At 38.6% G+C, this 24,525-nt stretch overlaps 1 long non-coding RNA gene across 1 annotated transcript; it reads right to left on the reverse strand.

Moving 5' to 3' along the window:
- Nucleotides 1-727: 727 nt before the first annotated feature.
- Nucleotides 728-2,619, reverse strand: LOC133816232 (uncharacterized). The gene is made up of 2 exons (XR_009885098.1): nt 899-2,619; nt 728-767 (listed from the first exon to the last, which is right to left on the reverse strand). It is a non-coding gene; the product is annotated as an uncharacterized LOC133816232 (long non-coding RNA).
- Between the last annotated feature and the right edge of the window lie 21,906 nt (nt 2,620-24,525).

Below are 24,525 nucleotides of genomic sequence, written 5' to 3' on the forward strand. Positions count from 1 at the left end.
TAAAGTTACGAAAATTCTATTTAATTATCTAAATAACAACCTAATCCACAAATATCTTAACTAACCATAAAATAACAAATTCTAATTCCCTAGGCTGATTTCGAATGAGAAAATTACACCAAATATGAGAATTTTTTATAAACTTTGAAAAATATGGCAGTATTTTTTTTAAGTTTTTTATGGCATATTTTTTTTATTTACATTTTTATGGGAGTTTTTTTCCCATATATTTGTAAAACTTTATTTGTAGACCATATTTTATCTTTTATACTTTTTTTAGTACCTATTTTTTATTTTTTTTGAGATTATTTTTTATAACTTTAATTTATTTGTGATAATTTTTATCATTTCTTTCGACTCAGTTGCATACTTGTGGCACAATTATTTGAAAGACCAGCGGAAAAAAAAAATGAAACAGAAACCAACAACACACATATTCCTCAAATATAATATAAAAAAATATATAATTATAAATTTATTGGGGGTAATCATTACTTTTGTTTTCCTTTTTTTTTTTTCTTCTTTTCTCAGCTAAATTTCAACCACACAGCTCCCTACAACAACACTCAATTTAAGCGATAAATAGACATAAAAGCACAAATCCGTACCGCGGGTAGGGGCCGCGGTCATGGAGGGTCTGATAAGCTTCGATGACGAACATGGCCTTGTTGGTGCCCTTGGTTAGTCCGTACTGTTTATTAAGTGAATTCAGGTTGTTCAAGTTCCCCAAGAAGAGGCAGTAAATATCCTCAAAACCACAGAACAACCTGCACAGGAATTAACATATGTACATAATACACGTATAAATACAATACAATAATGATCATAATATATATGTATATAAATCTTAAGAAAATTGAAACAGTAGATCTAGATCAAAAAACGACTAGACTACTACCTCTGGTTTACGGAGAAAGGTCTGTCTGGTCAGACATAAGCAAGAACAGCAGCATGACCAAAGGTCATGGAGAAGGTGTTTTGAGGGTGGTGAGAGAGAAAATCCTGAAGAGTTTCTTCTGGGAGTTTTGGCTTCGAACCAGCCTTGTAAGATGCTGGGCTGTTAAGCTCCTCGGGTGGGTGAGCGAAAGCATTGTGAAATATAGCCAACATTTTTGTGCTCTTTTCTTTTAGTTTCGATATTGAAATTGATCAATGAATTGGTAGAAAGGGAGGGATGATGGAGTAGAGGTAGGTTGTGGCTTTTATAGCGTGTCACTTTTTGGACTACTCTTTAGTCTTTGGGTAATGGTTTTTTTTTCTAGGTTTGGCTCAGTAACTAGTTATCAATCAGTTATTTTAATAGGGGTAACCGGTTACCTTCTTCTTCTTCTTCTTCTTCTTCTTCTTCTTCTTTACTAGATGTATTCTGGTCTGTTTTTTTTTTCTTCCAAATCTGTCAGTAACCAGTTACAATTCACTCGAGTACTTGCCATGACAGTTAAAATTGATAGTAGTAACCGGTTACTGCCACATTACTAAAAAATCTAAATTGATAATCGTAACTGGTTACAGCGAGGTTTGAAAAAAAAATCAAATCTAAAAAAAATAACCAATTGCTATGGTACCTGGTTGCTTAGTCTGGTGTGAAAACAAAATCAAATCTAAACAAAAGAATCTAAATTAATCGCTATTGTAACTGGTTACACCTAGGTCTAAAAAAAATCTGATATGAATAAAATGAATCAGGCGTCATGGTACCTGGTTACTTAAACAGATTTGGAAAAAAAAACCCAGAAAAAACAAAAGTTTTGTTTGCTTGTTTTTTTATTTCTTGTACTTGTATTCTGAATAAATTTTGTAAACCTATCGATACATTTTTTAAGCAAACGTTCTAGTTCTATTTCTTTAAATAATTAATAAACACATAAATATTTATGTTAGAACCTTATTTGATGAACGTTTGGCTGCTAAACCTATATCCAATTGATCTAAACATCACAGGGAAGAACCTTTTGACAACTTTTGCCCTTTTCAACCAAAAAAACTAATCAGCTAACCTGAGCCTTCATATGTTAAAAGTACCCTAAAATATTCAACTACCTAGCTTCTTATACTACCCTAGTCTACACTAAATAATAGCAGTCAACTTTTCTTAAGTACATTTCTTAAATCAAGTCAAATATGAAGTCAAGTACCTGGTTACTTAAACAGATTTAGAAAAAAAAAACCCAGAAAAATCAAATATGAAGTCAAGTACCTGGTTACTTAAACATATTTAGAAAAAAAAAACCCAGAAAAATCAAATATGAAGTTCAAAATCAGATGTGAAAAAGAAGAAAAAGAATAAAACTAGATTTGAAGAAAGAAAAAGAAGAATAAGAAAGACCGAATAAGAAGAAGAAGAAGAAGAAGAAGAAGAAGAAGAAGAAGAATAAGAAGAAAGAAAGAAGAAGAAGAAAAAGAAGAAAGAAAGGAAGAATAAGAAGAAAAACTAGTTCGTCGTCATCGTCGTCGGAGGCAGCGGCGGAGGTAGCATCGCCGGAAGAAATCTGAGGAGAGATCGTGAGAAAGAAAATAAGAAATGAGGAAGAAATGGGGGAGGAGAAATAAAGAAATGAGAAGAAGAGAGAGAGATCGTGAGGAGAGAAGAGAAAAATAAGAGAATTAAGTTTATGGTAATTTATTTACCATATTTTAAACTTTTTTTCCAAAACTTACCATATTTTGTACAATTATTATTTTTCCCATAAATTTAGAAACTATATATATTTTTCCCATATTTATGTAAACATCTCATTTCGAATTTACTAAGCCCAAAATCTTATTGGGCTTTTGGGCTTTATCTAGGCTTGATCCATAACACTTTTTAATAATACCATAATTAATTTATTCTTATGCAATCACCCCCTTTTCCACAAACAAGACTACTAATATCATAAACATATACTATACTATAATAATCATAACTACTAAAAAAAATAAACCTTATGTTATAATTAATAATCTTAAACTATAGATTAAACTTATAAAATCCATAACTGTTGCTACGAGTTTCCAACCAAGTCCCGACTTGAACCAAAATCCACGGAATCTAACATACTACAACTAATACTAACTACTACTACTACTACTACTACTATCAAGCTAGTTAAGTAAATATTCTGGGACTCTACAGTTTAGATGGCCACGTGGATCACAATTTATGAGCTGGACAGTCCATGCTGGTGTATAACAACAAAAATTAACAGAGGCTGTCAATTTGCTAACGGAATGGGGGATTGAGAGGTTTTAATTGTTTTTTTTTTTAAAAAGAACGAGGTTAAGTGTGGCAAAATGTAAAGATAAAGGGGTTTTGTCGCCATTTACTAAAAAAAACATGTATTTTTCTCTTCATAATGGTTTTGTTGCAAACTACTAACTGTTAGGGTTTTATGCCCTAAGTAAAACTCAATTTCTTTGTAATCTCATTTTATTATCAATAAGATAATGTAAATTATTTTTTGACTTGGTCAATCACTTCGCTCACATGTTTTATTTTCATGATTATTTGTTTAATACAAACTTCTATTAAATCTCGAGCATATAGCTAATCAAATTTATAGTGACATAATCACAGTGGAATATAAGTATGATTATATGTTCAAAATTAGTTAGTCCTAAGATTAGTTAGTGTACGAGATTTATACTGACTTGTCAATCTACGATATGATCTACTTGGACATTGTAGTTAGGGATGTTCATAAAACCGCCCACACTGCACAAACCGCCTACACTGCACCACATCACACCGCAATTTGTGGTTTAGAACCCTTCGTTGTGCGGTTGCGGTTTGTATTTTTGCCAAACTGCGCAGTGCGGTGCGGTTTGCAATTCTAAATTTTATAAATGCGGTTTAAATCACACCACACCACATCATTATATATATTAATTTTTTTATATTATTTTTTTCAATTTTACTACATTTAAAGTTAATGCATAAATATTTATATAGTATAATATAATATACACATGATCTAGAAAAAAAAATGTTTCATAGGATGCTAACACATATTCTACTTCAATCTAAATATATTCCTCCTTAATTAAAATAATATTTACTTTTATATTACATTTTTTCTTTGTTATTAGTTTGTTATAATTTTATTGTTTTGCTTAAAGTTTATTAGCTTGTTGTACATTTAATTATTTTGTTAAACACTCTATGGTTACGAGATTTATTATGAATATTTCTTAATTATAATATTTAATTGTTAAATTATTTGACGATAGGTATAAACACACCGCACCGAACCACACCGCATTTTTGCGGTGCGGTTTATGCGATTTGAGGTCTATGCATTGCGGGTTGCAGTTTGGAAAATTGTTCAAACCGCATATGTGGTGCGGTCCAAAAAATTAGAGAAAACCCGCACCACCCGCACCATGAACACCCCTAATTGTAGTGTTATGTGTTAGGATTAATGTCATAAAAGCATGTAAAGACATTTTATTGAATTAAATAAAAGAACAATTTATTATATTTGAATATTACATTTATTGTTTGAATTAATTATATGATAATATCAAGAAAATTCCTTATTCATTCATTAGAATATGATCTTGTATTAGTACGAGAGAATTAAAATCATATATAATGAATAAATAGTCTGTAACATATTAAAGTAAGGAATCTTTAATGAATATCCACTAGTGCGGTTTACTAAGCATATGGGATGCAAGTGATTTAGATTTTGATTACTGAATTTGATAGACATCTTAGTAAATGTGTTGTATATAATATAGATTATATATGACAGAACCGATAAGAATTAATTATCTTTGTGGACTTGTCATTTGACATAAAGATTTGATTCTTATCACAATAGATGATCATTTGTAGATTTGTCTAAATCTCGAGTATTCATGAACTTTTGTTTGTGTTTATTGGATCTTTTGATTCACGCGTTAAAGTTTCTTATTATAATGAGGCTAATGACTTTTGTTTTGGAGATTCAATATCATGAATGGCTGGGAACATGAATTACAATAATGGAATCCATACTTTCCTAATGGATTGAATATTGGTTCCCTTAAGGGTTAATACTGGAACTGAATAGTTATTGAGCTCAAATCTATAATTTTATTATAGATTAATTATTCGCTAGTGAATTAATGGTTGTTGACGCCGCTTTTCGTCAACAGTGAAAGATGAGCACGTAAACAATAAACAGTGATGGCCAATATAAATATGATAATACAAAACACGATTTTTACGTGGTTCAGCAGTTAAATCTGCCTAGTCTACGAGTCTTTGTTATTAAACTCAAGATTATCTCTGAAAATTCTTTAAGCATGAATTCTTCAGAGTTTTCTCTCCAGATCACAAAAATTTTGTCCTTTACAATGGTGCATGACCTCTCTATTTATAGAGAAGGTTGCAGAATACTATCCCACATATTTTGGGTAGTTACTTTTTTTGTGCAAATAGATTCAATGGCTTTATATGCCTGTAATCCGATATAAAAGGAAACGTCCCCTGAAGACCAGGGGGCGTATAACTAATCAAATAATATCCCATGATTTTAGGGGATTTACAATAATAGATGTAGAACACGTCTCTCATGGACAACACTTGTAGATGTTCAAGGTTATTATCATATATTTGCAAGGTCTCTCATCAATTTTCGAGCTAATGACACCTCCCGAGGTCACATGGTTTTCGAGATCGTACATGCGTCAGGCTCAGAACCCCTGATCCGAGGTCATCCCTGAGGACAGATGCATCTCGGGAGCTACCCTTCGAGATCATGAGGATTTCAAGGCCACCATATTCGAAGTCGTCTCAGCTTTGCAGGCTCGATGTCTAGTCTTGGAACATACTTCAGACTTTACGAGTTCATTCGCTGCGAATCCAGCTTTCGAGGTCACATTTAACATGGCTCGAAATCTAGGTATAACATCTTGCCCCCTCAAAAGTATGTGTTCGAATCGTAAGAGAAGGAAACTTTTGAACTACTTCCTTCGGGAACCGTATCGTCATATACTTGAAAATGGACACGCGTCATTTGGGCATTGCTCATTTTTGGTACTTGAGTACCTTGGAAACCTGCCCACGATCATTCGTCTGCCACCTTTTCGGCACCATCTTGTCATTGACCCCTGATCGTTGGATTTTATGAGGATTCTAGCCAATGGCCCAGATTAATCCTCTTTATCACTTTTCTTCCTTTATATGTTCAAGGTCTTCTTCTTCCTCTTATTTTACACGCATTAGAAACAGAAAAGGGAAGAGACGAAACCAGAGACCATCCCAGAGAACCTCTTTCTCGTGCATGTTCTCTCAGCCGAAGAAACAAAGGACTTCCGATTTGTTCGAGTCCGTGAAATCATATTTGCAGCCTCTCCTCCAGTCAGCAATTTCTCTGCAATCGCCATTATTGTGTAAGTGTCCAATATTTGTTTTCCTTTATCCCAGTTTCTGTTCATATCGTTCTTGCTATGTCTTTGAATGTACTAGTTTATTTCCTTAGTACAAAACGTTAGGGAATTTTTGTCTGATAGGCTTTTATGTTTTTAAGTTTCTATACTGAGTTTACATCACTGGTTCATACCCAGTTTTGATGTTTGAGCAAGATTCCTGTTTTCTGGGTTTTAAAATTTTAATAGACGTTTCTTGTACACCAAGATTTCGGGTATAAAACCTTGGCATTGACAGATGCACGATTCCCAAGGTTACTTTTTCTGGTTATCCGCCACTCTTTTTCCCCTGATTTTCAGGATTCTAAAAAATAATTGTCTACTCCCCTCCCTTTCTCGTGGAACGCACGTCCTGACTCTTTAGTAAGGGTCTTAGTATCGAGCTTGTTTTATTTTCAAACTCCGAGCTCGTCCTATCGAGCTTGTAATTCTTGCATGCATGGCCCTCACCATTTTTTCTTTCTCGCTAGATGTCACAGAATCTGGAAAGACGGTGGGGGTCGTTGCTGGCAATCCCTTATTCTCCAAAAACCCCGAGCCCGGAATCGCCGTTTTCTCAGAATCAACGTCGAATCCGTGAAGACGAGCTTGCACGCGAGCAAGAGGATATTCGAGCTCACTACCGCCGCCAAATAGACAAGGTCATAGAGAAGAAAAGGAGAACTCTTCGGGAGGCCCTTTATCCAGAGTCCAACTCAGGGCCTAGGCCAATCCCCCTCGACCCCGCATTAAAGGTCACCGTCGTGTTTAGTCCAAGAGAACTTCAATTTTCACTGATGGGGGAGCCTTCTTCCTCGCAGCCGAGGAAGGAAATCTTCGAGACCGAGCACTATTGGAGCTCGGTTACCTCGACAAGTCAGATAACTGAAATTCTGGCCCTCCATGGCCGCAGGTTGTCAGGTTCTTTGAAGTGTCGAGCTCCGGCCGCCCACGAACGAAGCTGTTACGCCCCCGGGGATCGTGACAACAGGCTGAGATACGCGGCATGGAGCCAAGAACACATGAAGGCGGGGGCGCTGTTGCCTTTGAAGTCTTTTTTCAAGGACTTCATAGATTTTGTTGGGTTGGCTCTGTTCCAACTCAACACCAATTCTTACAGGGTGCTGTCTGCCCTGAGGTCGCTGTACCACGAGCTGGAGTGGGAAGGGCCTTCACCTCAGGAGATTTTATATCTCTTTTGTCTGAAAAGCAACCCCTCCCGAGCTCGGGGAGGAGATGGCTTTTACTATCTTTTGAGCTATCCCAAAGAGAAAAAGGTCTTTGAAGATCTCCCCAATCATCCACCTGATTTCATAAAAGCTTTCTTCTGGACAGATGGCCTGTCCCCGTCTCGATACTACTCGTTCAGGCGGATTCGTAAGTATTCCAGTTTTCCTTATCTTTGTGCTCGGGATTTTAGCTGTAAGGCCCATACTTAGTTGAAATGTCTCTTGCTTTCCAGCCAATTTTCAGCGTCCTACTCCTGACGAGGCAATGAAGGGGCATAGAGAGACCCTGCTCCAACTCCCTCATGGCAGGAGGTCTCTCTTATACCTTTTACATGAGGATAAGCTCCGAAAATGCGGACTTTTGGGAGAGGGCCAGTCCACCTGTGACTAGTCTAATAAGAAGTATGAACATTGGGAGCAGCTGCCTTTGCCCACAGGCGTCCTCCCTCCGAGGAGAGAGGTGAGGCCTCCACTTCCAGTTCGTAGAAGGAGTCCGCCGTCGGGGAATGAGGCTAATGACGAAGCCTCGAGTTCAGATTCGGATGAAGGTAAAGCCCTCCTTACCTCGAGAATGTGGTCCCCCACCTTACTAAAGCATAAACCCAATAGGTTAGTCTCATGCCCCTATGATGGATACCACTTCTACATATGGAGTTGGGTAGACGACTGCGTTCATAGGTTTGATAGTGGGCTCGGGAAGTATGACACCATGTATACTTCGGACAAGGTGTGGAACGGGATAGCTGTCCAATATGGGACCAACGATTATAGGGACCTTTCGAGGTTGACACCCACCTATAGGGAAGGTACTCCCCCCGCCTCTTCTGAAGAAGGGGGAATTTCATGGTCCCCGAGCTCTAGTTCGGGGGAGAGTTCCAGTTAGGTCTTTTCTTTACTTGGTTTTTTTTTCTTTTTATTTTCCAAGCTTATTATCATTATGTCTAACTCCGATTGGAACTGTGCAGGTGCCATGGACTCCGACCTCGACAATATCATCGAGAGTGGTGGCGCCAAAAGGAGCAAGCGTCCCAGGGCACCGTCGCGAAAGGTTGATCGACCCACCAAAGTTCCCAAAAGGACCGAGAAGACACCTCCTCCCCCAGCTCCTCTTGTTACCAGCTCCATCACGGCGCCGTCTTCGCAGGTTGGTGCCGCAACTGTGGCATCGACTTCGCAGGTCGATCCCCCTAACACGACCGAGCCCCAACTTCCTGTAGTGGTTCGATCGACACTTGGTCCACCTTCTAGAAAGCCTTCTGCTTCTCGAGCTCAAAAGCTGTCAGTTTCTACCCACATGGATGCATATGTGGTTGACAATGCCGCTGGGTCCCATGGGTCTATGTTGGTCTCGGACGTTATGTCCCGAATCGGCCAGAGCTTTGGCAGTCTCGAAGCTCCCCAATGGCAATGCTTGAACGATACCCAAGACTGCACTGTCCTCTATGAGAAGAGTATCGAGCTCGCTGCCGCGGTAAGTGTCCTTCTACAGTCCTACTTCTTGGTTATAATCATACTGACCTGGTGCTAATGATGATTTCTTCCTTTGTCAGTCTCTTGCCTTTACTGCCCAGCTCAACTATAAGTTGAACAACAAGATCCACTCGAGCAAGTCTCATGCTCAGGAGGCGAAGGATCTCCACCTCAAAGCAAGCGATGACCTGAAGGCAGCAAATGCAAAGCTTGATGCAGGAGCTAAGGAACTTGAGGGCATGGCCACCGATCTTGGGAAGATGAAAGCTAAGCTCGAGGAGCTTGAGAAGGAGAATGCCGAGCTCGCAGATCTTAAGAAGGAGATCGCTCGGCTCCAGGAGGCCAACAAGAAGCTCGAAGAGGAAAAGGCCGCCACCTTTGATATTATGGAGGGTGAAAAAGCTCGTCTCCTTGCTGAGTACAAAGAGAAGAAGGACCAGGCGGTTGACTCGGCCATGTACCGGATGTGGGCCAACAACGAAGACCTGGACACCAGCTTCTTAGGTCCTCACGAGGCGATACTTCTTGACAGGTGGAATGCTCGGCTTGAGGCGGAAGAGGCTGCTCGTGAGGCCGATTCGGAGGGAGTCCAGAAGGATAGTCATGCTATTCATCCTGAGGATTCCGATGCTGCTGGTGCTGAGAAGGCCAAGGAGACTCCTCCTTCTTGAATCTGATCTTGGGGAAATCTTGTCTTGGGGCTGCGTCCCCTTATTCCTTGTAATTACTTTAATTTATGCCCACGGGGCTGATACAATTTCTTTTATTGTCGACCTATATATGTTTTACATTTCTCAGCTCGAAATATTTTGCACATTTTATATTGATGAATCATTTATGTTTATTTATTCTTACAAACATAGTGTGGATTCAGGCTCGAGACTCGATGCATTCAAGCATTGTTTGCTCGAATTATCCGCTTCCAATCTCGTTATTTATCAAGTTCGGATATTACTTTAACCATGAACTCGAAAGTTCTTATATGGTATGTAATGTGATTGGTTTAGTTATATCTTTTCTGCATAGTTACTTTTTCTCGTCCTCAATTTTTACTCCAAGGTTATGAGTTCGAAACTATTTTCCTTTAAGATATTCCAGCCTCGATATCGACTTATCTCGAAATAGGTTTAGGTTCCTACTTATCGTTGATTAGTTTTTTGGCTGGTTTGTTCCAAACCTGTTAAGTTTGCACATATGGTTAAATCCAAACGTTATTATATTTTGATGATTTGGTTGTCCAAACTATTTAAGCGCGCGTATCTGGTTACATCCAAATACTTTTATGTTTTTGATAACTCGGTTACGTCCAAACTATCTAAGCTCGCGTATCTGGTTATATCCAAATACTTTTATGTTTTTGATAATTCGGTTATGTCCAAACTATCTAAGCTCGCGTATCTGGTTATATCCAAATACTTTTATGTTTTTTATAATTCGGTTATGTCCAAACTATCTAAGCTCGCGTATCTGGTTATATCCAAATACTTTTATGTTTTTCGTGTATGTTATTTTTTATTTTTTAAGCTGATGGTATATGTACCAATGATGCCCCCTTAATATCCTATGAGTGCGACCATAGGTTATTAAATTAAGAGAGATTGCAAAAATAAAAAGAGATAACATATTGAACGAAATAGATCTTTATTTGATGGAATCCAAAAGTAAACAAACTAATACAGATAGAAAATCATGGTTATAGGCAACACTTTTCCTACACTACTAATAGTAAGGTCTAAGGTGTTCGCCATTCCATGCTTGTGGTACCAGGCTCCCGTCCAATCTCGCAAGTTTGTACACACCGGGACGGATGACTGACTCTATCTGGTACGGTCCTTCCCAATTCTGCCCGAGCACTCCAGCTGCTGGATCTCGTGTTGCCAAAAATACCCGTCTCAACACCAGATCTCCCATTCCAAACTTTCGATCTCGAACTCTCTTGTTGAAATACCTGGTGGTTCGTTGCTGGTAAGCAGCGTTTCTCAGCTGAGCCTCTTCTCTCTTTTCTTCAATCAAGTCTAAGGTTTCCTCGAGCTGGGTATGGTTTGAACTTTGATCGTAAATCTGAGTTCGGATCGTTGGGATTTCGACCTCGATGGGCAACATTGCCTCGCAGCCGTATGCTAGAGAGAACGGGGTATGCCCTGTTGACGTTCGAGCTGTGGTCCTATATCCCCATAGGACTTGGGGTAATTCTTCGGGCCACCGTCCCTTCGCCTCCTCCAGCTTTTTCTTCAGAGAACTTTTGAGAGTTTTGTTCACAGCTTCGACCTGGCCATTCGCTTGAGGATGAGCTACTGATGAAAAACTCTTTATTATGCCGTTCTTTTCACAAAATTTGGTGAACAAGTCGCAATTGAACTGGGTTCCGTTGTCGGATACGATCTTCCTCGACACCCCATATCGGCACACGATGCTTTTTACTACAAAATCAAGGATCTTTTTTGAAGTTATAGTTGCCAATGGTTTAGCCTCCGTCCACTTCGTGAAATAATCCACGGCGACTACTGCATATTTTACTCCGACCTTGCCAGTCGGGAGAGAGCCTATGAGGTCGATGCCCCATACCGCGAAAGGCCATGGGGAAGTCAACATAGTCAGCTCGGATGGTGGAGCTCGGGGTATCGTGGCGAATCTCTGGCATTTGTCGCATTTCTTCACATACTCGAAAGAATCTGTTTTAATGGTTGGCCAGAAATATCCTTGGCGTATGATCTTCTTGGACAGGCTATGCCCCCCGGTGTGATCTCCGCAGAACCCTTCATGAATTTCTTCAATGATCTTCTTAGCTTCAGGAGGGGTTACGCATCTAAGTAATGGCATGGAATATCCCCTCCTGTACAGTTTCCCATCCAAAATGGTGTATCGGGGAAGTTGATACATCAACTTTCGAGCCTGGTTCCGATCTCTTGGAAGGACTCCGTTCTCGAGATATTCAACTATTGGGGTCATTCAGGTAGGCTCTGTGCCGATCATACATACATCTTCCTCCTCTGGCTCATTAATGCTAGGTGCCGAAAGGTGTTCTATGGGCACGACGTTCAGTTCTTCATTTTCAGCAGATGTGGCGAGCTGAGCTAAGGCATCTGCATTTGAGTTCCGCTCGCGGGGAACCTGTTCAATTGTGTAAAATTCGAAACACTCCAATGCGGATTTTTCCTTCTCCAAATAAGCTGCCATTCTCGTGCTGCGAGCCTGGTATTCTCCCAAGATTTGATTAACCACGAGCTGGGAGTCGCTGTAGCAATGTATAGCTCTAGCTTTGAGTTCCTTTGCTATACGGAGTCCCGCGAGTAAAGCCTCGTATTCGGCCTCATTATTTGACGCTTTGAAGCCAAATCTTAAGGCAGAATGAAATCTGCTCCCTGTGGGGGTAACCAAAATGACCCCTGCCCCCGCTCCATTTTCATTTGATGAGCCGTCGACGTAAAGTTTCCACAGCTCGTGGGCCGGGGTTATTACTTCGTCATCGGCTATGCCAGTACATTCCACTATAAAGTCCGCCAACGGTTGTGCCTTAATGGTCGTTCTCGGGTGGTAGGTGATCTCGAACTGTCCGAGCTCAACAGCCCATTTAAGAAGTCGACCTGAAGCTTCTGGTTTAGACAAGACTTGCCTAAGTGGTTGATCAGTCAGCACATGGATGGGATGCGCCTGAAAGTAGGGGTGGAGTTTACGAGACGAATGGATCAAACTGAGCGCGAGTTTCTCCATCAATGGATATCTTGACTCTGCCCCCAGTAATCTTTTACTGATGTAATAAATGGGTCTTTGTTCTTTCTCTTCTTCTCGAACGAGTACCGCACTTATCGCGTGCTCGGTGGTTGAAAGGTACAGATACAGTATTTCTCCCGTTTCAGGCTTTGACAGGATGGGTGGTTCCGCAAGGTGCTTTTTGAGCTTCTAAAAGGCCAGCTCGCATTCCTCCGTCCATTCAAATTTCTTACCCCCTTTCAATAAGTTGAAAAATGGAAGACCACGGTCCGTAGATTTCGAGATGAATCTGCTTAGGGCTGCCATCCTGCCAGTCAAACTTTGGACATCTTTGTGCCTTCGAGGTGAGGGCATGTCAATCAGGGCCTTGATCTTGTCGGGGTTAGCCTCGATTCCACGAGAGTTCACAATAAAGCCCATAAATTTTCCTGAAGATACCCCAAAAGTGCACTTCTGAGGATTTAGCTTCATGTTATACTTTTTGAGCACGCCGAAGCACTCTTCGAGGTCATCAACATGGTTTTTGTTGAGCTGAGACTTGACAAGCATGTCATCAACATAAACCTCCATGTTGTTCTTATTTGTTCTGAAAACATCATGTTTACGAGCCGCTGGTATGTGGCTCCAGCATTCTTGAGCCCAAATGGCATGACATTATAGCAGTATAGCCCTTTATCCGTGACGAAGCTCGTATGTTCTTGGTCGGGGGCATGCATGGGAATCTGGTTATATCCAGAATAGGCATCCATGAAGGACATCAAGCCGTGCCCCGCCATGGCATCCACGAGCTGATCAATCCTTGGCAACGGAAAACAATCTTTCGGGCAAGCCTTGTTGAGATCTGAGTAGTCAATACAGGTTCGCCACGTCCCATTGGGCTTTGGGACCAACACCGGATTGGCTACCCAGTCAGGGTAAAAGGCATCCCTAATGAATCGGTTTGCCTTTAACCTGTCAACCTCCTCCTTTAGAGCTTTCTTTCTTTCTTCGTACAGCTGTCTTCGCTTTTGCTGCTTCGGGGGGAAGCTCTTGTCTATATTCAATGTGTGGCTTGCTATATTCGGACTTATTCCCACCATGTCCGAGTGCGACCATGCGAAGACATCCTGGTTTTCCTTCAAAAAGCAAATTAATTGCTATTTTGTCTCATCTTGGAGGTGTTTTCCGACCTTCACCTTTTTCGTGGGATCTGCCTCCTCGAGCTGAATTTCTTCGAGTTCCTCTAAAGGTTCGAGGTCAACTTTCTCCTCAATCCTTGGGTCAATCTCATCGTCAATCTCTAAGACCGTTTCGTCTTTGTTTTGAATGATGACAAGTGTTTGTGCGCTTGTCTGTTTCTTTCCTCTCAAGGAGATGCTGTAGCATTCCCTCCCTGCTAATTGGTCTCCTTTCAATGTCCCGACTCCGCTAGGGGTCAGAAATTTAAGGGCCAGATGCCTTACTGATGAAACTGCCCCCAGTTCGACCAGGGCGGGTCTCCCGAGCAGCACATTGTAGGCTGATGGTAAGTCTACTACCACGAACTCCATCATCTTGGTTGCCAAGACTGGGTAGCCTCCCAAGGTCATGGGGAGCTCGATGGATCCCATGCAGGCGGCTCCTTCTCCCGAAAAGCCGTACAAAGTAGTTGCACACGCTTTCAGGTCGCGAAGGGAGAGTCCCATCTTCTCGAGGGTTGCTTTTTAAAGAATGTTGACTGAGCTCCCATTATCTATGAGAACTCGGTGGACCCTTTTATTGGCCAGCTGAAGAGTAATGACCAGCGGATCATGGTGAGGAAACTGGACATGGGACGCGTCTTCCTCAGTGAAGGTTATTGGTTGTGTTTCAACCTTCTGGCTTTTTGGAGCCCTAGGTTCGGGCTCATAAGGAGACCCATCTCCAGTCTTCAGCTCGTTAACATATCTCTTTTGGGCATTCCTGCCCACTCCTGCGAAATGAGGCCCTCCCGAGATGGTTATTACATCCTCTCCATCTATCGACAGGGGCCTGTCTTCTTCCCGAGCTCGGCAACCATTGTTTTGTGTCGTCGGAGGCGCGGCTACTCTCTGGCTCACGGCCGCCTGACTAGTATTCTGGTTTTTGACATATTGCCGGAAGTAACCTCTCGAGATCAATCCTTCGATCTCGTCCTTCAGTTGTCGACATTCAACGGTCGTATGCCCGGTGTCTCTATGAAATCGGCAATACTTACTGGAGTCCCTCTTGGATTTTTGATTCCTCGTCTGGTCCGGACGCCTAAAGGGGACCTGGTTTTCATTAGCCAGGTATATGTTCTCCCGAGACTCGTTGAGCTCGGTGTATACTCTGTATATGGAGGAATATCTCTCCCCTTTCTTTTTCTTTCCTCCCTCGGCTTCGGGGTTACTTCCCTCGTTCTTTTTCCTCTTGGAGGGGTTCTCCGTGACAGGCTTTGGAGCTGCTGGGTCCGCCGAGGTTGAGGCAGAGTTGACGTTTATCGTTGTAGTTTCGGGCTGGGAAGTCGCATTAAGCGTCAACCTCGCTTCCTCTACATTGACAAACCTCTGCGCTCGTCTGTTAAACTCGGTTATGGACTTTACTGGTTTTCTTTGCATGTCGTCCCAAAGGGCACTTCCCGGCATTACGCCGGCTCGGACAGCCATTAGGTGCCCACTGTCATCCACGTCCCGAGCTCGGGCGACTTCCAGATTAAACCTTGTTAAGTAACTTTTTAGTGTTTCGCCTGGCTGTTGTCGAACGTTAGTTAAGGTGGATGCCTCTGGTCTGACCCCCATCATTGCTTTGAACTGCTTCTTAAAGTCTTTAGACAACTGCTCCCAAGAAGTTATTGAGTGTCTCTTATATTTTTCGAACCAACTTTTGGCAGGTCCTGTCAATGATGCTGGAAACAACATTCACCTGAGCTCGTAACCCACGTTACTGGCTCTCATGATGGTGTTGAACGTGCTCAGGTGACTACACGGGTCGGTCTTTCCTTCAAACGTTGGGACGTGAGGGATCCGAAACCCTTGAGGAAATGGAATATTGGAAATATGAGGAGCAAATGGTTCGAGCTCCTCGTTAGAGTCTTCATATCGATCATTCCTTTGCTCATTTTTCAAAAGCTTAAAAGCCTTTTCAAGCTGGTCAATTCTTTCTTGGACTGGGTCCGCAAGAGGCACTGTCTGGAATCGGCTGTCATCGATCATAATCCCAGGCTCGCGTCTCCGCAAGGGATCTCTACGCCTATTCAAGCAATCCCTCAAGTCCGGATTTGTTTGGTCACCATTACCTCGACTTTGGTTTAGGCGCTCTTGCAGGTCGGGACGATTTCTGCGGTTTCCAGTATTCTTATGACCTCGGTCATGCTTGCTGACCGACCTGGTATCTCCAGATTCATCACTGGTGAAACTCGTCGCCTGGTTATTTCGCGATGGATTCTTTCCATGTCGCCTCATCTCCGCCGTGCGAGACCAAGATGTTTGACTTTTTTCAGATGGGGCGCCTCTCCGCCCCTGGAAAGCCTCCCCGTTTCCTTGTCTTCCTTCCGCACACCTTTCACCCTGATCTCGAACGGGTTGAGCATTCCTGCGGGGAGGCGAAGGATATCTTATAGGTGATGGAGGAAACCGTATAGGCGACGGTGGCTGCCATCCATGTCGCGGCCTAGACGGTCCAGAATTTTCCCGAGATGGGTCGATCGCATTTGGTGCGCTCCCAGGTATCTGAGTCCGAGCCTCTGCAGGGGTTCGGTTGTTCTCAGTTCCTGCAGGCACTTCCACAGGCGGGTTAGCCTGGGCCCGAGCCCGAGTACTCCTCTGGGGCCTAGGTGGAGCGGATGGCTCTGCTGGTGCCGGAGGTTGAGTCGGCCTCCTTGTGGCAGCGTCTTTTCGTGGACGCCCACGGGGTCTACGAGGAGGAAAATGCACGTCCCTTGGAGGAGGGACTTGGTTTTCGCGTGGAGGCGGGGGCTGAGCCACCTGTGCCTCTGCTGCTATCCTTGCCAACTCCTCATTCCGTTTGTTGGCCTCTGCCAACTGCTGCTTCAATTGCCGGTTTTCAAGTTCCACAATGGGAACATACCGCTCAGGATTGTAATACATATCCTCATCCCTTGGTGGAGCAGGTGGTCCCTGGGAATCAGAAGATCCACTTCTCTCTTCAACATCCGGGTTTTCCATTGGCTGTTTTCCAGGACGTCTTGGGTAATTTTCTTCAGGTGTGTTCTGATTATTAGTGGCCATGACTTTTCAGGAATGAATGCTTAAGGCTCTCAATGAAAGCACCAAACTGTTGACGCCGTTTTTCGTCAACAGTGAAAGATGAGCACGTAAACAATAAACAGTGATGGCCAATATAAATATGATAATACAAAACACGATTTTTACGTGGTTCAGCAGTTAAATCTGCCTAGTCCACGAGTCTTTGTTATTAAACTCAAGATTATCTCTGAAAATTCTTTAAGCATGAATTCTTCAGAGTTTTCTCTCCAGATCACAAAAATTTCGTCCTTTACAATAGTGCATGACCTCTCTATTTATAGAGAATGTTGTAGAATACTATCCCACATATTTTGGGTAGTTACTTTTTTTGTGCAAATAGATTCAATGGCTTTAAATGCCTGTAATCCGATATAAAAGGAAACGTCTCCTGAAGACCAGGGGGCGTATAACTAATCAAATAATATCCCATGATTTTAGGGGATTTACAATAATAAATGTAGAACACGTCTCTCATGGACAACACTTGTAGATGTTCAAGGTTATTATCATAAATCTGCAAGGTCTCTCATCAATTTTCGAGCTAATGACACCTCCCGAGGTCACATGGTTTTTGAGATCGTACATGCGTCAGGCTCGGAACCCCTGATCCGAGGTCATCCCTGAGGACAGATGCATCTCGGGAGCTACCCTTCGATATCATGCGGATTTCGAGGCCACCATATTCGAAGTCGTCTCAGCTTTGCAGGCTCAATGTCTAGTCTTGGAACATACTTCAGACTTTACGAGTTCATTCGCTGCGAATCCAGCTTTCGAAGTCACATTTAACATGGCTCGAAATCTGGGTATAACAATGGTACTTAAGGATCAAGAGGTAATTAGAAGGGTAAAACAGTAATCTTGACCAGCTCTAATTAACGAACCAATAAATTGATGACAAAACTACATTTATTGATTATATCAATTAACTACAAGAGAAAACTCGGTAAATATAATTCTATAAATACTTAGAGTGTAATTCCATATTTATAGTGGAGTAATTATGGAATTAATAAATAATATTATTGGATTAAAGAATTTAATTAATAATCTAGTTTATTGGAGCTTCGTATTATAGGTCCATGGTCCCCAGATTACCTCTGTCCTATACTGTCAAGGGTAAGGATGTGAAAAGAAAGATTTGTAGAGAGAATGATTTAATTGCAAAGGAATTAATTTTCCAGGATAATGAAATAATTATGTGATAGTTATGGGAAATTGATTAATTATGAATTATTTAATTATTTAACAATATAATTTTTATTTTGAAAAACTATAAGTTAAAATAAATATTAATCTGGTTTGGATTAATATATTAAGAGAGATTAATAATTATCTTATTTTGAATAAGATATTTATTTATTTAAAACTGATATTTTAAGATAAAGCTAATTTTGAATTAACTGATATTTATTTTGAGATAAATATATTGTCTTAAATATTAATTAAATTAACAAATGAGAAAATTAGGGATAACCATAATGGTGTGGTCAACACACTCACTGTGGCGCCATACACATAGATTTCCTATCCTTGAAATTTGAATTTTTAATTTCAAATGATTTGTATTATTTAATTATTCTTTTTTAAATATGATTTAAATTAAATAATTAAATAAAGTTATAACTAATTAGTTTTATTTTAATAAAATAAATATTAATTAAATTAGTTAATTATCTTTCTAAACCTGAAAAGAAGCAATGCTTTTCAAGTTATTGTTTTTCATAGACTGTGAGACTTTCTCTCTTAAACAGAAGCAATAGTTTTCGTAAACTTGAAAACTATTCAATTCATCTTCTCTCTATCAAACCTCTCTAGATCTCATGTGTTGATAGGCTATAAGAGGTAATCCCTAATTTGATTGTATGTAATTAAATATATATATATGTTAGGGTTTTTTTGTCCTAATTAAAACTCAATTTCATTGCAATCTCATGTTATTATCAATAAAAGAATAGAAATTATTTTTTGACTTGGTCAATCACTTTGCTCACATGTTTTATTTATATGATTATTTGCTTAATATAAATTTCTATTAATTCCCAAACATATAACTAATCATACATATAGTGACTAATCATAGTGGAATATAAATATGATTATATGCTAAAAAATAAGTTAGTCTTAAGACTAGTCAGTGCACAAGATAAGATAATAAGACATACCATTATTATCTATTCTAGTCATATCATATAGTTTACCATAGGTCAATTATGAGTGGTTAATATTCTAACTGATTGTATTATTCGAGTTCTTTGACTTGTTTGTTACCAACTTACCCTATGGACTAGCACATACTTACATCTTGGGAACTACGTAGTATAATTGAGTGAGAGTGTTAATCATAGATATGAACATCTATAGCTTCTGATGAAGAAGTAAAATGATGGTTTCCTTTTAGTTTAGTTCGATGTGATAAATGATAGAGATCTCATTTCATTAATTAATATTAGTTTACTGAAATATCATTTACAAGGAACTAAGTGTTTTAAGGATAAAATACAATGAGGGGTAAAATAATATTTTAGTCCCCTCTCATTGTAGACCGTCTATAGAGGATTGAGTAACAATTATGGTTGTAACAATGGATAACTAATAACATAACTATATTGCTTATAGAACGTTCTATGAATTCAAGAGTGCAATTTCGAGTCTTTAGTGGAGTCACGAGGAATTAATAAGTTAGTAAATTTATTTGTTAAATTTATGATAACTTATCGGTGAATAGTACCTGATATGGATACTGTTCATCATTTATATATTTTTTATTTTTAAAAAAAAAATTAAAGATAATAAAAATATGAAATTAATTTTTTGTAACAAACCCAAAAATATTAGATTTATTTTATCATTTAAAATTATTTTTTAAAATAAGATATTTTTGTTGTTTGTTATTTAAAAATTAGATATTTTCTACAAAGTTTCAAATTCAAATTTAAAAATAGGTTAAATAATTAATTTTAAATCTTTTAATATATTAAAATATTAGAATTAAGTTATCAGATATTAAAGATATTTTTTTTTTAAAATCTTGTTATTTTTTATATCTTTTATTTAAAAATACTAATATATGATTATTCTATTGATGTTAATATTTAAATTATTTGAAGTTTTAAAATTTGTTGACTAAATATTTTTATTGATATTTGAATTCGTTTAACTGTTTAAGATATTTTAGGTTTGTTATAACTATTAATATTTTTTTTTTTTTAGTAAATGGTTAATATATTTGTAGATAGTTGTAACAACACAATATATTTTTTGAAAAATAGTTAATGATATTTGTTTTAAAATTTTAAAATTGATTAAATTTTAAATATATCACCTTTTTCAATCCAATTAACAAAATATTTATTTTTTTAATTTTTAATAAATGTGATTTAAATTAACTTTAGGTTAATTGTTGATAAATCCTATTTAAATTAAATTAATAATTTTTCAAATTGACGTCAAATAAGTTGATTGTTGATAAATGAAATTTAAATTAACTTTTGTTAATTGTTGATAAATTTCATTTAAATTGACTTATTTATTTTTGCAAAAATTTAATTAATTCGAATTTTGGATAAATTCTAGAAAATTAATTGTGGTATTTTTGCAAATGAAATAAATTGTAGTATTTTTGCATAATTTCATAGAATTGCTCATATAGTAACATGATTATGATCATCCAATTATACATGTCTGTTTACACTATATGTTATATTTTTACAATTGGACTCAGATGCATATAGTGGCTCATATGTTTGCATAACATATGATATTTGGCTAAATAAAACATTCATAAAATGATAGGTTTTATTTGGGCCCATTAGAAAATGTAAAGTTTAAATTATTCTCTTGTGGGTGATTCCACTTGTGAATGTACATTTGCTTTGCATGACTATAGTGGACCTAATCAATTAATAACAATTAATAAAATGAAGGTTTAAATTCATGTCTTTTGGACCTTGTATGAAAGTTTGGGGGCCCTAGTAGTGGGAACGACATACTGGACCCAACCCTCCTCCATACAAGCCCAATTGTTAAGACTTATTTGCCTGAGTTGAACTTAATTGTATAGGTTCATTATAATAGTTAAACTTAAATATTGATTAGCAAAAAATTAATTATAATTTAATTGAATTCGTTTCAATGTGACACTTTAGAATTGATACAAAATTATAAGATTTTGGTTTTGAAAATTAAATTTTACAATTTTTTAGAGAACCATAGTTATTAATTTTCAATAATTAATAATAAAAATACTAATTTTAATTGAATAATGAGCTTATTTTAATAATTATATTCGATCTCCACCGTTAGTTTAACAAGGTCAATAGCTTAATGGGACCTCGAGACGCTTTGATTTGTCCCCCTACGGAAGGTGTTCATTAGTTATTTTGACTAGGTTAATTTCGAAAGATAAATAATTATAGGTCAAATTCTAGTAGACTCACCCATACGGTGACTACTAGGACTAAATCTATGATTATTGAAACTGTGGGTCTAGCTCATAAAATAAGAAAGTTTAATTTCTTGTTTTGATCGAAAAGTAGGTTGTTAATAATGGTGTCCATTATTAAATGAGTTTACAACTCTATTTAACTAATTATTTTTTTTACTCTCGCCAATTGGGACAACATATCATAGATTAATTAAAAACCTAAAGAAATATAGGTATGATTATTTTGGTATTTTTTCCATATCTTACATATTTTATTGTATATGTTGTGCTATTTCTTGAAAGCTGGGTGAATAGAAGTTTTAATGAGCAAATGTGATTGATTTCTATTTTATTGATAATATGTAGTATTATTATGGCTGTGTCTACTCCCATATTTTCTCAACTTTCAATGGAGAAACTCACTGGAGAAAACTTCCTTAAGTGGAAGTAGAATATCAACAAAGTGTTGATTGGTGACAACTCCAAGTTCTTCGTGACTGAAGAATCCCCAGAAGTTTTAGCTGAAGGAGCTACCAAGTCTGTAAGAGAAAATTATGAGAGTTGGCAGGTGACTAATAACAAGGCACGATACTACACGTTGACTAGTATGGTCGACACTCTCAAGACAAAGATGGAGAATGTCGAGGCGGCCTACGAAATCATGGATCAGCTCCAAGACATGTTTGGGGCAAGGTCTGTGTAGAATCATTTTGAGGCCACCAATAAATATGCCAATGCTCGGATGGCACCGTCTCAGCACGTTTGTGATCACCTTATCAAGTTGACCAACCACTTTCATGAAGTTGAACTGTACGGAGCAATAATAGATGAGGATACTCAAGTCGGCTTAATCCTCAACAGCCTCTTTCCTGGCGTTCACCACTAGCTATGTGATGAATAAACTCAACTAAGGTCTGACGCAGCTTATGAACGAGCTTCAGACTTTTGAGTCTATCATGGGCGGACCAAGTAAGGGATGAGAAAAGAAGACTACTGATGTTGTTGATCTAGCTAAGGTTGAAGCTAACCTAGCTTCATCTTCGAAAGCTAGAAACAAGAAGAAAGGTGGACAAAACACCAACCCCAGGCCTGCAAAGGCTGCAAAGACGAGTGCACATATGCATAATGGGAAGAAAAATAAAAACAAGAAAGGTAAAGATAAGTGCTTTCACTGCAATGAGAAGGGGCATTGGAAACAAGATTGCCCCAAGTTTCTAGCAGTGAAAAACAAAGGTAATGGTTATAGTTCATTTATCTTAGAAAAATGTATTTCAGTGAATGATAAATTTGTTTGGATTATTGATTCTAGATCTACTAACCATGTTTGTAACTCTTTACAACTTCTTGAATCGTGGGAGGAAATGGACGAAGGTGGCTTAAAGCTTAGATTTGGGAACGGAGCATTCGTTGCGGTCCAAGCTAGAAGAAAAGCTCGCCTGAAGTTCGAAAATAAATATTTAATTTTGAAAGATGTATTTTTTATTACAAATTTTAGTAGAAATTTAATTTCAGTTTCCATGTTGCAATTAGAACAATTTGTTATGACTTTTACAAGTTCTAATATATCTATTTCTTTCAATAGATCATAATTGTGTATTGCATGTTTGGAAAATGGGCTTTATATTCTATGACCTAACGAACCCCTCGCGCTTAATAATGATTTACTCAAAGTAGCTAAACCTAGGAACAACAAACGTCAAAAGACCAATAACAATAACATGACATATTTATGGCACTTGAGACCAGGTCACATTTCCTATGCTAGAATTCAAAGACTTACAAATGACGAGCCTTTGAGGGAACTCACCATAGGTGAATTACCTGTTTGTGAATCTTGTCTAGAAGGCAAACTGACCAAGTGTCCATTCACTGCAAAGAGTGATAGGGCCAAAGAATTACTTGGACTTGTTCATTCAGATGTTTATGGACCATTGAATGTAAAAGTTAGGGGTGGTTTGGAGTATTTCGTCACTTTCATTAATGATTACTCTAGATACTCCTCTCTTTACCCAATACATAGGAAATCAGAAACATTTTAAAAGTTTAAGGAATTCCTAGTTATGGCTCAGAATCAATTAGGTAAAACGTTAAAGATCTTGCGATCTAATAGGGGTGGAGAATATTTGGATATGCAGTTCCAACATCATTTAACTAAACTTGTGATTTTATCACAACTTACTACCCCAGCTACTCTGCAACAAAATGGTGTAGCGGAACGCTGGAACAGAACTTACTGTAAATGGTTAGATGCATGCTTAGTTACTCAACTCTGCCAACTTCATTCTAGGAACATGCAATTTAAATTATGAACGACATTCTAAATGTCGTACCATCCAAATCAATCCCCAAAATACCTTTAGAACATTGGAATGGCCGTGAACCTAGTTTACATCATTATAGAATCTAGGGGTGTCCTGCCCACGTCCTAAGGAGAAGGGAAGGAAAGCTAGAACCACGAATCGAAGTTTGCATGTTTGTTGGCTATCCTAAAGGGCATCAGTGGTAGACTTTTCTATAGTTATTAAGAAAAGAAAGTGTTTACTTCTACGAATGCTACTTTTCTGGAAAACGACTATGTCCAAAACTTCAAACCGCACACTAAAATAGTTTTTGAGGAGATGGTTGAAGAATTGAATCCAACCAAAGTTCCATCTTCATCAACGAAAGTTGATGGTGATATTCTCACTCTTCATGTCCAACCAACGTAAGTCGATTTAAATTAAGAAAGTACCACAGTTCCTGAGCAAACAGTCACGGAGCCTCGTCGTAGTGGGAGGATTTCTAGGAACCCAGTTCGCTATGGTTTGGAAGGTGAAACCAATGTGGATGTTGATGACACTGGTGATGATGATCCATTGTCTTTCAAATAGGCAATGGCTAGCCCTAAAAAGGAACTATGGCTCGAAGCCATGAAACAAGAAATGGAGTCCATGTACTCGAATTCCGTCTGGGATCTTGTGGAATCACCTAGTGACTTTAGGACCATTGGGTGCAAGTAGATCTACAAAAAGAAATGAGGTGTTGATGGAAGGATTGAAACTTATAAAGCTCAATTAGCGGCAAAGGGTTATACCCAAAGAGAAGCCGTGGACTA

The sequence above is a fragment of the Humulus lupulus genome, chromosome 2, assembly GCF_963169125.1.
Source record: "Humulus lupulus chromosome 2, drHumLupu1.1, whole genome shotgun sequence".
Classification (NCBI taxonomy): Eukaryota; Viridiplantae; Streptophyta; class Magnoliopsida; order Rosales; family Cannabaceae; genus Humulus; species Humulus lupulus.